At 43.7% G+C, this 13,284-nt stretch overlaps 1 pseudogene; it reads right to left on the bottom strand.

Moving 5' to 3' along the window:
- The window catches only part of LOC115157377 (calcium-binding mitochondrial carrier protein Aralar1-like), a 41,336-nt pseudogene that overhangs the window by 13,077 nt on the left and 14,975 nt on the right, over positions 1-13,284 (bottom strand).

The raw sequence follows: 13,284 nt of genomic DNA, 5'->3' as shown, positions 1-13,284 counted from the left end.
TAACCACCAGCTTTCATATGTTCTCGTGTTCTAAGCAAGGAACTTGGCACATATTGCACTTTTACTTTCTTCTCCAACACTTTGTTTTTGCATTATTTAAACCAAATTGAACATGTTTCATTATTTATTTGAGGCTAAATAGATTTTATTGATGTATTATATTAAGTTAAAATAAGTGTTCATTCAGTATTCTTGTAATTATTACAAATAAAAATCGGATGATTAATCGGTATCGGCTTTTTTTGGTCCTCCAATCGGTTATCAGCGTTGAAAAATCATAATCGGTCGACCTCTAGCGCACACACACCCACCCACCCACACCAGCACACACTCACAAGCACCCACTACCACACACACCCACTAGCACACACACCCACAAAACTGAAAGCGCGAACCACTGCTTTTAATCAGGGCAAGGCAACAGGAAACATGACCGAATACAAACAGTGTAGCTGTTTCCCTCCGCAAGGCAATCAAACAAGCTAAGCGTCAGTATAGAGACAAAGTTGCATTTTAACGGCTCAGACACAAGAGGTGTGTGGCAGGGTCTACAGTCAATCACGGACTACAAAAATAAAACCAGCCCCGTCGTAGACCCCGATGTCTTGCTCCCAGACAAACTAAACAACTTCTTTGCTCGCTTTGAGGACAAAACAGTGCCACCGACACGGCCCACTACCAAAACCTGCGGGCTCTCCTTCACCACAGCTAACTTGAGTAAACATTTAAACGAGTTAACCCTCGCAAAGCTGCCGGCCCAGACGGCATCCCTAGCCGCGTCGTCAGAGCATGCACAGACCAGCTGGCTGGCGTGTTTATGGACATAATCAATCCATATCCCAGTCTGCTGTTCCAACATGCTTCAAGCCACCATTGTTCCTGTTCCCAAGAAAGCTAAGGTAACTGAACTAAATGACTATCGCACCATAGCACTCACTTCAGTCATCATGAAGTGCTTTGAGAGACCAGTCAAGGATCATAATCACCTCCACCTTACCTACCCCCTAAACCCACTCCAATTTGCTTACCGCCCAAATAGGTTCACAGACGACGCAATCACACTGCCCTAACCCATCTGGATAAGAGGAATACCTATGTAAGAATGCTGTTCATCGACTACAGCTCAGCATTTAACACCAAACTCGCCATTAACCTCTTACATCTACACGTTCCGCTAGCGGAACGTCTGCTCCAATATCCAATGATGGGCGGGGCGCGAAATTCAAACTCCTCTAAATCCGAAAACTTACACTTTTCAAACATATGACTATGTTACAGCTATTTAAAGACAAGACTCTCCTTTATCTAACCAAACTGTCCGATTTCAAAAAGGCTTTACAGCGAAAGCAAAACATTAGATTATGTCAGCAGAGTACCCAGCCAGGAATAATCACACAGCCATTTTTCAAGCTAGCATATCATGTCACATAAACCCAAACCATATCTAAATGCAGCACTAACCTTTGATGATCTTCATCAGATGACACACCTAGGACATTGTGTTATACAATACATGCATGTCTGTTCAATCAAGTTCATATTTATATCAAAAACCAGCTTTTTACATTAGCATGTGACGTTCAGAACTAGCATTCCCACCGAACACTTCCGGTGATTTTACTAAATTACTCACGATAAACGTTCACAAAAAGCATAACAATTATTTTAAGAATTATAGATACAGAACTCCTCTATGCACTCGATATGTCCGATTTTAAAATAGCTTTTCGGATGAAGCACATTTTGCAATAATGTAAGTACATAGCCCGGCGTTACAGGGCTAGCTATTTAGACACCCACCCAGTGTAGCCTTCACCAAAATCACATTTCCTATAAGAAAATGTTCTTACCTTGCTTGTTCTTCATCAGAATACACTGCCAGGACTTCTACTTCAATAACAAATGTAGGTTTGGTCCCAAATAATCCATCGTTATATCCAAACAGCGACGTTTTGTTCGTGCGTTCTAGACACTATCCCAACGCTAAATCTCGGCCACGAGCATGACGCAAAATATGACAAAAAATTTCGAAATATTCCATTACCGTACTTCGAAGCATGTCAAACCGCTGTTTAAAACCAATATTTATGCAATTTATCTCGTAGAGAAGCGATAATATTCCGACCGGGAATCTGCCTGTCTGTAAACTGAGGAAAAAACCAAAAGCCGGGGGCGGGGCGTGTCACGCGCCTAAGGCTTAGTCCATTGACTGACCACTCAGCATTTGCTCTCGTGTGCTTCAGCCAGGGCTTTGAATGACATCATTCCTGTTTTTCCCGGGCTGTGAGACTCCATTGTTGACGTGAGAAGTGTCACGTAAGAGCAGAGATCCTTTGTAAACGACAGAGATAATAAAGAAGGGCAAGAAATGTTCAGACAGGGTACTTCCTGAACAGAAGCATCTCAGGTTTTTGCCTGCCATAGGAGTTCTGTTATACTCACAGACACCATTCAAACAGTTTCAGAAACTTTGGAGTGTTTTCTCTCCAAAGCTAATAATTATATGCATATTCCAGTTTCTGGGCAGGACTAATAATCAGATTAAATCGGGTACGTTTTTTATCCAGCCGTGAAATTACTGCCCCCTAGATGTAACAGGTTATGCTCTGCGCAACTGGGTCCTGGACTTTCTGACAGGACACCCCCAGGTGATGAGGGTAGGAAACAAAATCTCCAACCCGCTGATCCTCAACACTCAACTGCGCCTCTTCAACCTCAGGAGGCTGAAGAAATTTGGCTTGTCACGAAAAACACTAAAACTTTCACAGATGGACAATTGAGAGCATCCTGTCGGGCAGTATCGCCGCCTGGTACGGCAACTGCTCCGCCCACAACCGTAAGGCTCTCCAGAGGGTAGTGAGGTCTGCACAACGCATCACCGGGGGAAAACTACCTGCCCTCCAGGACATCTACACCACCCGATGTCACAGGAAGGCCAAAACGATCATCAAGGAAAACAACCACCCGAGCCACTGCCTGCTCACGCTGCTATCATCATGAAGGCGAGGTCAGTACAGGTGCATCAAAGCTGGGACCGAGAGACTGAAAAACAGCTTCCATCTCAAGGCCATCAGACTGTTAAACAGCCATCACTAACATTGAGTGGCTGCTGCCAACATACTGACTCAAATATCTAGCCACTTTAATAACTACAAATTGGATGTAATAAATGTATCACTAGTCACTTTAAAACCTCTTACATCTAGATGTTCCGCTAGCGGAACACCACTCCAATATCCAATGATAGGGCGTGCCATTTTTCTCGTAAAAAAGCGATAATATTCCGACCGGGAATCTGCAATTAGGTAAACAGCCGAAAGAAAATACAGCACGGGGTCGAATCGGGCACGCGCCTAATTCCATTGTCCTCTGATCGCCCACTTGGCAAAGGCGATAATGTGTTTGTGACATCGTTCAGGTTTTTCCCGGGCTCTGAGAGCCTATTGGAGCCGTATGAAGTGTCACGTTAAAGCTAAGATCCTGACTCTTCAATAAACAGAAGCAAGAACAACACCTTGTCAGACAGGCCACTTCCTGCATGAAATTATATGCATATTCTAGTTACTGGGCAGGAGTAGTAACCAGATTAAATCGGGTAAGTTTTTTATCCGGCCGTGCAAATACTGCCCCCTATCCCCAACAAGCTAACCTGTTAGGGCTAGGGGGCAGTATTTGCACGGCCGGATAAAAAACGTACCCGATTTAATCTGGTTACTACTCCTGCCCAGTAACTAGAATATGCATATAATTATTGGCTTTGGATAGAAAACACCCTAAAGTTTCGAAAACTGTTTGAATGGTGTCTGTGAGTATAACAGAACTCATATGGCAGGCAAAAACCTGAGAAGATTTCATGCAGGAAGTGGCCTGTCTGAAAAGGTGTTGTTCTTCTTGCCTCTGTTTATTGAAGACTGAGGATCTTTGCTGTAACGTGACACTTCCTACGGCTCCCATAAGCTCTCAGAGCCCGGGAAAAAGCTGAACGATATCGAGGCAGCCTCTGGCTGAAACACATTATCGCCTTTGACAAGTGGCCGATCAGAGGACAATGGGCTTAGGCGCGTGCCCGAGTCGACCCTGTGCTTTATTTTCTTTCGTCTGTTTACCTAATTGCAGATTCCCGGTCGGAATATTATCGTTTTTTTACGAGAAAAATTGCATAAAAATTGATTTTAAACAGCGGTTGACATGCTTCGAAGTACGGTAATGGAATATTTAGATTTTTTTTTTTATATGAATGAACGATGGCCGAACGGCATAGGCAAAATGCAGTAGATGGTATAGAGTACAGTATATACATATGAGATGAGTAATGTGGGGTATGTAAAAATTATATAAAGTGGCATTGTTTAACACGTGTGTATAAGGTGGTTGTTGTGAAATTGTTAGATATTCTGCACTGTCCGAACTAGAAGCACACACACACAAGCGCGCGCACAAACACACACACACTAGCGCGCACAAACACACACACACACACTAGCGCGCACAGACACACACACCCACTAGCGCGCACAGACACACACCCACTAGCGCGCACAGACACACCCCCACTAGCGCGCACAAACACACACCCCCACTAGCGCGCACAAACACACACCCCCACTAGCGCACAAACACACACCCACACTAGCGCACACACCCCCACTAGCGCACACCCCCCCACTAGCGCACACCCCCCCCACTAGCGCACACACCCCCACTAGCGCACACACCCCCACTAGCGCACACACCCCCCAGCGCACACACCCACCAGCGCACACACCCACCAGCGCACACCCACCAGCGCACACACCCACCAGCGCACACACCCACCAGCGCGCACACCCACCAGCGCACACACACACACACACACACAGGTATCTTACCTGTTTCTGTATCTCAGCCAGGTGATAGGGCAGCGCTCCCTCCTCCAGTGGGGCTATTCTCTCAATGTCAGAAACGTTCAGACGTCTGAGACAAAACACAGCACTATTACCACACAATATTCAATAAGCTTGCCCCAGCATTCTGAACAGGTATGTTTGTGTAAGGAACACATATATTATGCATACAGTGCAAGGCTGAAGAGCAATACTCATGCATGTGTTTACCCAGAGTGGGAGTGAAGGCCTGATAACTGGTACAGGATGTCGATCTCCATGGGAGAGATCTGGCCAAACTTGTTAGCAGCAAAGATAAACTCCTCTAGAGACAGGGAGATCAAGAGGGAGGAAGAGGGGAAGAGAAACAGTGTGATAGAGAAAAAGAGATGTTAACTTTTTAAGGTATAGGGGGCAGTATTTTCATTTCGGATGAAAAGCGTGCCCAGAGTAAACTGCCTAATACTCGGGCCCAGAGTCAAATATTTGCATATTATTAGTGGATTTGGATAGAAAACACTGAAGTTTTTAAAACTGTTTGAATGATGTCTGTGAGTATAACAGAACTCATATGGCAGGCAAAAACTTGAGAAAAATCCAACCAGGAAGTGGGAAAACTGAGAATTGTAGTTCTTTTGAATCCCTATCGAAACTACAGTGTCTGTGGGGTCACGTTGCACTTCCTAAGGCTTCCATTGGCTGTCAACAGCCTTTAGAAACGTTTTTCATCCTTCTCCTGTTACTGGCCAGAAAATAGGAGCTCAGTCAATGAGTGGACTGCCTGGGACTAGTGAGTAGTTTGGCGCGCCGCTCCTTCTTTTTTCTCTAATGAATACGCTATTGTCCGGTTGGAATATTATCTACGTTTTATGTTAAAAAGACCCTAAGGATTGATTGTAAACAACGTTTGATATGTTTCTACGAACGGTAATGGAAGTATTTGACTTTTCGTGTCTGGATTTACGCTCGCGCGTTATGCCTTTGAATAGTGATCTGAACGCACTAACAAAACGGAGGTATTTGGACATAAATATGGAGTATTTTGAACAAAACTAACATTTCTTGTGGAAGTAGGAGTCCTGGGAGTGCATTCTGACAAAGATCAGCAAAGGTAAGAGAATATTTATAATACTAATTCTGAGTTTAGTTGACCCCAGAACTTGGCGGGTATCTGTATAGCTTGCTTTGATGGTTGAGCTATGTACTCAGAATATTGAAAAATGTGCTTTCTCCGTAAAGCTATTTTAAAATCTGACACAGCGTTTGCATTAAGGAGAAGTATATCTATAATTCTTTCAATAACTGTTGTAAATTTTATCAACGTTTATGATGAGTATTTTTGTAAATTGATGTGCTTTTTTCTGAACATCACGCGCCAATGTAAAAATTTTTTTTTGCATATAAATATGAACTTTATCGAGCAAAACATACATGTATTGTGCAACATGAAGTCCTATGAGAGCCATCTGATGAAGATCAAAGATTAGTGAATATTTTAGCTGTATTTTTGGTTTTTGTGATGCATGTCCTTGCTTGGAAAATGGCTGTGTGGTTTTTCTTGTGAAGTTTATATGTCCTAACATAATCAAATTTTATGCTTTCGCCGTAAAGTTTTTTTGAATTCGGACAATGTGGTTAGATTAACGAGAAGTTTCTTTAAAATGGTGTAAAATAGTTGATTGTTTGAGAAAATGAAATTATGAGATTTTAGCTGTTTTGTATTTCGCTCCATGCTATTTCACTGGCTGTTGATAGTGTGTACCGCGGCACCTAGCCCATAGAAGTTAACAAGTCTGCATAACACAGACATACTACACAGAGATTGAGAGTGCTCGCCAAGACTCTTCAACATGACAGTTCCTCTGCTGGCAGCTAACAGATGACTGGAAAGGGTGATCCCACTACTCCTCTCACTTTAACATGTCTGGAACAGGGTACTCCCCAGGATTTTTTAACAAGGTGGTTCTGCTGAGTACGGTCAGGGAGGAGACCCAGAGGGTGGTAGTGCCCCCCTTTGGACTCAGCGATTTGGGCGTTTTTTAACACCTGTAACTGCCATTTCCCGCAATCTAGAGCAAAAAAATGCCTTGAGAACGCAACAAAAAAGCTAATATTAAATAAATGTAGTTCATTTTAATTTGTTTTATTACATAGTGGAGCAGCCAGTCCACAAAGGTGGAGCAGTGCCTCTTACATTCTTTGGGGAGAACCCTGGTGTGTCGGTACAGTACAGTGCGTGTGGAAGGGTATACGATAGGTATGGATGGGAATACATGCGTTTCCTTTAGTGACCAGTGTGTTACCTTTAGTGACCAGTGTGTCCTTGCGGGTACCGGCCAGTGTGCTGTAGATCTTGCGGATCAGCTCCATGTTGTTGAGGAGAGAGTTAAATGCGTTGAAGTAGGAGAAGCTGACCATGTGAGAGGTGCTGCCCCCTGCAGCCTGGGAGAACAATCACACAGAGGGGGGTTACAACAGCCAGGCCTCCCCTGACCTCCTCCCCAACACACCATCACATTTACAGTACACACACGCTCTTACCGAAACCAGGTTTTCTTCCACGAACGGTGTGAGCACGTGGTGTCGGATGGTGGCCATGATGTCACTGAAGTCCATGGCAGAGATGGTGCCGCTTTTGTTCTTGTCCTTCTGGGCAAAGGCCTGGCGCGCATGTTCCAACTGTAACTCCTGTACACAAAGACAGTGTGTGTGTGTGTGTGTGTGTGTGTGTGTGTGTGTGTGTGTGTGTGTGTGTGTGTGTGTGTGTGTGTGTGTGTGTGTGTGTGTGTGAATACCTGTAGGAACTGGGTGAACTCGAGGTAGCTAAGGCGTTTTTTGCGGTCGTGACCAAAGTGCAGGCGGATGAACTCACAGTCCCAGTTAAAGGGGATGTGGTGGTGCACTGTGGTCTGGCTGAAGATGTCCCGCACATTCTCTGTTAAAAGGGAAGGATAAAGTGAGAGAGAACCATAGAATTGGAATGAGTAGAACGGGCTGGCCATTCAATGCTATGTGTTGGGAGGAAAGGCGGCCATATTGGGTGTAGCATTTTAAAATGTCTTCACATCTCAGAATTCTGTTTCCTTCTGAACACAGGGACCACATTCATCAGATTTAGAATTACAGTAACCTTTAGGCTGACTGAGTATACTAACAAACCAGAATTGGTTCCCTTTGATTATTAGGCATGCCAAGCACACACACAACCACCCCCTCTCAAGCACTAAAAAGTGTGTGTGAGAGTGATTTAGAGAGAACGTAATAGTGTGCTAAATCGTAATCCTATTAACAATTAAATGATTGCAACATTTTCTGGGCTGAAACCATGGGAACAGTTGACGAAAGCATGTCCACACAGTAACGTACCAAAAGAGATGTCTCCAGTGCCAGTCTTGTCAAACAGCTGGAAGGCTACGATGAAGAGGGCATCCGGAACACACAGCACTGACTCAAACGCTAAGAACTCCTGGAACGAGATCAGCCTGTGTTGTGTTTTATGGAAAGAGAGAAAGAGGCAACATTAAAACACATTACACACATGAAGCCATGCAGGACAAAGCTTCAGTTACACAACATCCAATCAGAAGGAGAAAGGCTCAGCTTTCACTGAAACATAAGAAAAATGTCAACAATGATGTAGGGTGAGATTAGGCCATGCAGTATTTCTAAAAATACCCCATGTATTTAAAATACTGTTAACCACTTGTCATGATTTCAGTTCATTTCTCTAGACTGAACTAAAATTAGAAGATTCCTTGGGGATTGGCTGCTTGTAGGTCATTACATCTGTGTCATTCAGAGCTGATTAAAAGTGTGGTTCTGCACCCTGCAAGAGAATGCCAAGCGTGTGCAAAGCTGTCATCAAGGCAAAGGTTGGCTATTTTGAAGAATACAAAAAATATATTTAGATATGTTTAACCTGTTAGGGCTAGGGGGCAGTATTTACACGGCCGGATAAAAAACATACCCGATTTAATCTGGTTACTACTCCAGCCCAGTAACTAGAATATGCATATAATTATTGGCTTTGGATAGAAAACACCCTAAAGTTTCTAAAACTGTTTGAATGGTGTCTGTGAGTATAACAGAACTCATATGGCAGGCCAAAACCTGAGAAGATTCTTACCAGGAAGTGGCCTGTCTGACAAGTTGTTGTTCTTCTTCTTGTCTCTGTTTATTGAAGACTGAGGATCTTTGCTGTAACGTGACACTTCCTACGGTTCCCATAGGCTCTCAGAGCCTGGGAAAAAGCTGAACGATGTCGAGGCAGCCCCAGGCTGAAACACATTATCGCTTTTGACAAGTGGCCGATCAGAGGACAAAGGGCTTAGGCGCGTGCCCGAGTCGACCCGTGCTTTATTTTCTTTCGTCTGTTTACCTAATTGCAGATTCCCGGTCGGAATATTAGCGCTTTTTTATGAGAAAAATGGCAGAAAAATTGTTTTTAAACAGCGGTTGACATGCTTCGAAGTACGGTAATGGAATATTTAGAATTTTTTTGTCACGAAATGCGCCGTGCGCGTGACCCTTATTTACCATTCGGATAGTGTCTTGAACGCACGAACAAAACGCCGCTGTTTGAACATAACTATGGATTATTTAAAGTAGAAGTCCTGGGAGTGCATTCTGACGAAGAACACCAAAGGTAATCAAACTTTTCTAATAGTAAATCGGATTTTGGTGAAGGCTAAACTTGCTGGGTGTCTAAATAGCTAGCCCTGTGATGCCGGGCTATCTACTTAGAATATTGCAAAATGTGCTTTCACCAAAAAGCTATTTTAAAATCGGACATATCGAGTGCATAGAGGAGTTCTGTATCTATAATTCTTAAAATAATTCTTATGCTTTTTGTGACCGTTTATCGTGAGTAATTTAGTAAATTGTTAGTAAATTCGCCGGAAGTTTGCGGGGGGTATGCTAGTTCTGAACGTCACATGCTAATGTAAAAAGCTGGTTCTTGATATAAATATGAACTTTATTGAACAAAACATGCATGTATTGTATAACATAATGTCCTAGGGTTGTCATCTGATGAAGATCATCAAAGGTTAGTGCTGCATTTAGCTGTCTTCTGGGTTTATGTGACATTATATGCTAGCTTGAAAAATGGGTGTCTAATTATTTCTGGCTGGGTACTCTGCTGACATAATCTAATGTTTTGCTTTCGTTGTAAAGCCTTTTTGAAATCGGACAGTGTGGTTAGATTAACGAGAGTCTTGTCTTTAAAATGGTGTAAAATAGTCATATGTTTGAGAAATTGAAGTAATAGCATTTCTAAGGTATTTGAATAGCGCGCCACAGGATTCCACTGGCTGTTACGTAGGTGGGACGATTTGGTGCCACCTACCCTAGAGATGTTAAAACTATTTTGGTTACTACATGATTCCATATGTGTTGTTTCATAGTTTTGATGTCTTCACCATTATTCTACAATAGAGGTTGACCGATTAATCGGAATGGCCGATTAATTAGGGCCGATTTCAAGTTTTCATAACAGTCGGTAATCGGCATTTTTGGACACCGATTATGGCCGATTACATTGCACTGCACGAGGAGACTGCGTGGTAGGCTGACTACCTGTTATGCGAGTGCAGAAAGGAGCCAAGGTAAGGTGCTAGCTAGCATTAAACTTATCTTATAAAAAAACTATCTTAACAAATCACTAGTTAAACTTGTAATATCATCAACCATGTGTAGTTATCTAGCTTGTCCTGCGTTGCATATAATCGATGCGGTGCCTGTTCTGTTCATTGAATCATAGCCTACTTCGCCAAACGGGTGATTTAACAAGAGCATTCGCGAAAAAAAGCACCGTCTTTGCACCAATGTGTACTTAACCATAAATATCAATGCCTTTCTTAAAATCACTACACTAGTATATATACTGCTCAAAAAAATAAAGGGAACACTTAAACAACACAATGTAACTCCAAGTCAATCACACTTCTGTGAAATCAAACTGTCCACTTAGGAAGCAACACTGATTGACAATAAATTTCACATGCTGTTGTGCAAATGGAATAGACAACAGGTGGAAATTATAGGCAATTTGCAAGACAACCCCAATAAAGGAGTGGTTCTGCAGGTGGTGACCACAGACCACTTCTCAGTTCCTATGCTTCCTGGCTGATGTTTTGGTCACTTTTGAGTGCTGGCGGTGCTTTCACTCTAGTGGTAGCATGAGACGGAGTCTACAACCCACACAAGTGGCTCAGGTAGTGCAGCTCATCCAGGATGGCACATCAATGTGAGCTGTGGCAAGAAGGTTTGCTGTGTCTGTCAGCGTAGTGTCCAGAGCATGGAGGCGCTACCAGGAGACAGGCCAGTACATCAGGAGACGTGGAGGAGGCCGTAGGAGGGCAACAACCCAGCAGCAGGACCGCTACCTCCGCCTTTGTGCAAGGAGGAGCAGGAGGAGCACTGCCAGAGCCCTGCAAAATGACCTCCAGCAGGCCACAAATGTGCATGTGTCTGCTCAAACGGTCAGAAACAGACGGTATGAGGGCCCGACGTCCAAAGGTGGGGTTGTGCTTACAGCCCAACACCGTGCAGGACGTTTGGCATTTGCCAGAGAACACCAAGATTGGCAAATTCGCCACTGGCGCCCTGTGCTCTTCACAGATGAAAGCAGGTTCACACTGAGCACATGTGACAGTCTGGAGACGACGTGGAGAACATTTCGCTGCCTGCAACATCCTCCAGCATGACCGGTTTGGCGGTGGGTCAGTCAAGTTAAAACAAGTGTTCATTCAGTAGTGTTGTAATTGTCATTATTACAAATACATATAAAAATCGGCATCGGCTTTTTTTTGGGTCCCCCAATAATCGGTATCGGCGTTGAAAAATCATAAAATCGGTCAACCTCTATACTACAATGTAGAAAATAGTACAAATTAAGAAAAACCCTTGAAAGAGTTGGTGTGTCCAAACCTTTGACTGGAACTACTTTACATCAGATAGGTGCAGTGAAATGTGTTGTTTTACAGGGTCAGCCGTAGTAGTGTGCCCCCTGGAGAATATTAGGGTAAAGTGCTTTGCTCAAGGGCACAGGCAGATGTTTCACCTTGTTGGCTTTGGTATTCGAACCAGCAACATTTTGGTTACTGACCCAACACTAACCGCTAGGCTACCTGACGCTAGGCTACCTGACCTGACGCTAGGCTACCTGACCTGACGCTAGGCTACCTGACCTGACGCTAGGCTACCTGACCTGACGCTAGGCTACCTGACCTGACGCTAGGCTACCTGACCTGACGCTAGGCTACCTGACCTGACGCTAGGCTACCTGACCTGACGCTAGGCTACCTGGAAACTGCTTGTGTCTGTGTAGCGGTATTGTTAGAGAGGGGTAAAGATAAAGATTAGGCAGGTATTAACCCTGCTGAAAGGAAAAGAGTAGGATAGATGGAGTACTGCTACCAGACACACATCAGCTGAAGAGAGGGTAGCCTGCTTGCCAGATATCTTCTCTCCCCACTGGCTAAGACACATGTCACAGCCCAGGAGTAACCCAACCAATAATACCGCATACAATAATAATGGCAGAGCAATTTAAACACAACTTCATAGAAACAATTGACAAGAAAGAACCCAGTCATCAACAAAGGATTTGCAATATTCTGTATTGCCTCACGGTGGAGGAGTGGGGGGGAAGCGAGAGACAAACCCTCCAACCCCAAAGGGCCTGTGGTGTTGATGGTATCCTAAATGAAATTATAAAATATACACCCCCCAAATTCCAATTGGCTTTACTTAAACTCTTTAACATCATCCTCGGCTCTGGCATATTCTCCAATATTTGGAACCAAGGACTGATCACCCCAAGCCACAAAAGTGGAGACAAATTTGACCCCAATAACTACCGTGGGATGTGTCAACAGCAACCTTGGGAAAACCCTCTACATTATCATTAACAGCAGACTTGTACATTTCCTCAGTGAAAACAATGTCCTGAGCAAATGTCAAATTGGCTTTTTACCAAATTACCGTACGAGAGAACAAATATTCACCCTGCACACCCTAATTGACAAACAAACCAAAACAAGGCAAAGTCTTCTCATGCTTTGTTGATTTAAAAAATGCTTTTGACTCAATTTGGCATGAGGATCTGCTATTCAAAATTTATGGAAACTGGTTTTGGGGGAAAAACATGACATTATAAAATCCATTTACACAAACACACACATTTCTTCCCACAGGGCCGTGGGGTGAGACAGGGATGCAGCTTAAGCCCCACCCTCTTCAACATATATATCAATGAATTGGCGAGGGCACTAGAATAGTCTGCAGCACCCGGCCTCCGTGAAATACTTGCGGCTTGGTAGCTGATATTTGTGGTCAATTGTACCTAGCAGCTTTTTAAAGCCTGGCTTTTCTACTGTAAAGATTGGAACCATATCTTTCGCTATGTAATGGGTCACTG

Source organism: Salmo trutta, chromosome 21, assembly GCF_901001165.1.
Source record: "Salmo trutta chromosome 21, fSalTru1.1, whole genome shotgun sequence".
Classification (NCBI taxonomy): Eukaryota; Metazoa; Chordata; class Actinopteri; order Salmoniformes; family Salmonidae; genus Salmo; species Salmo trutta.
The sequence above is the reverse complement of the archived record's forward strand: the minus strand, read 5'-3'. Positions and strand labels throughout refer to the sequence as shown.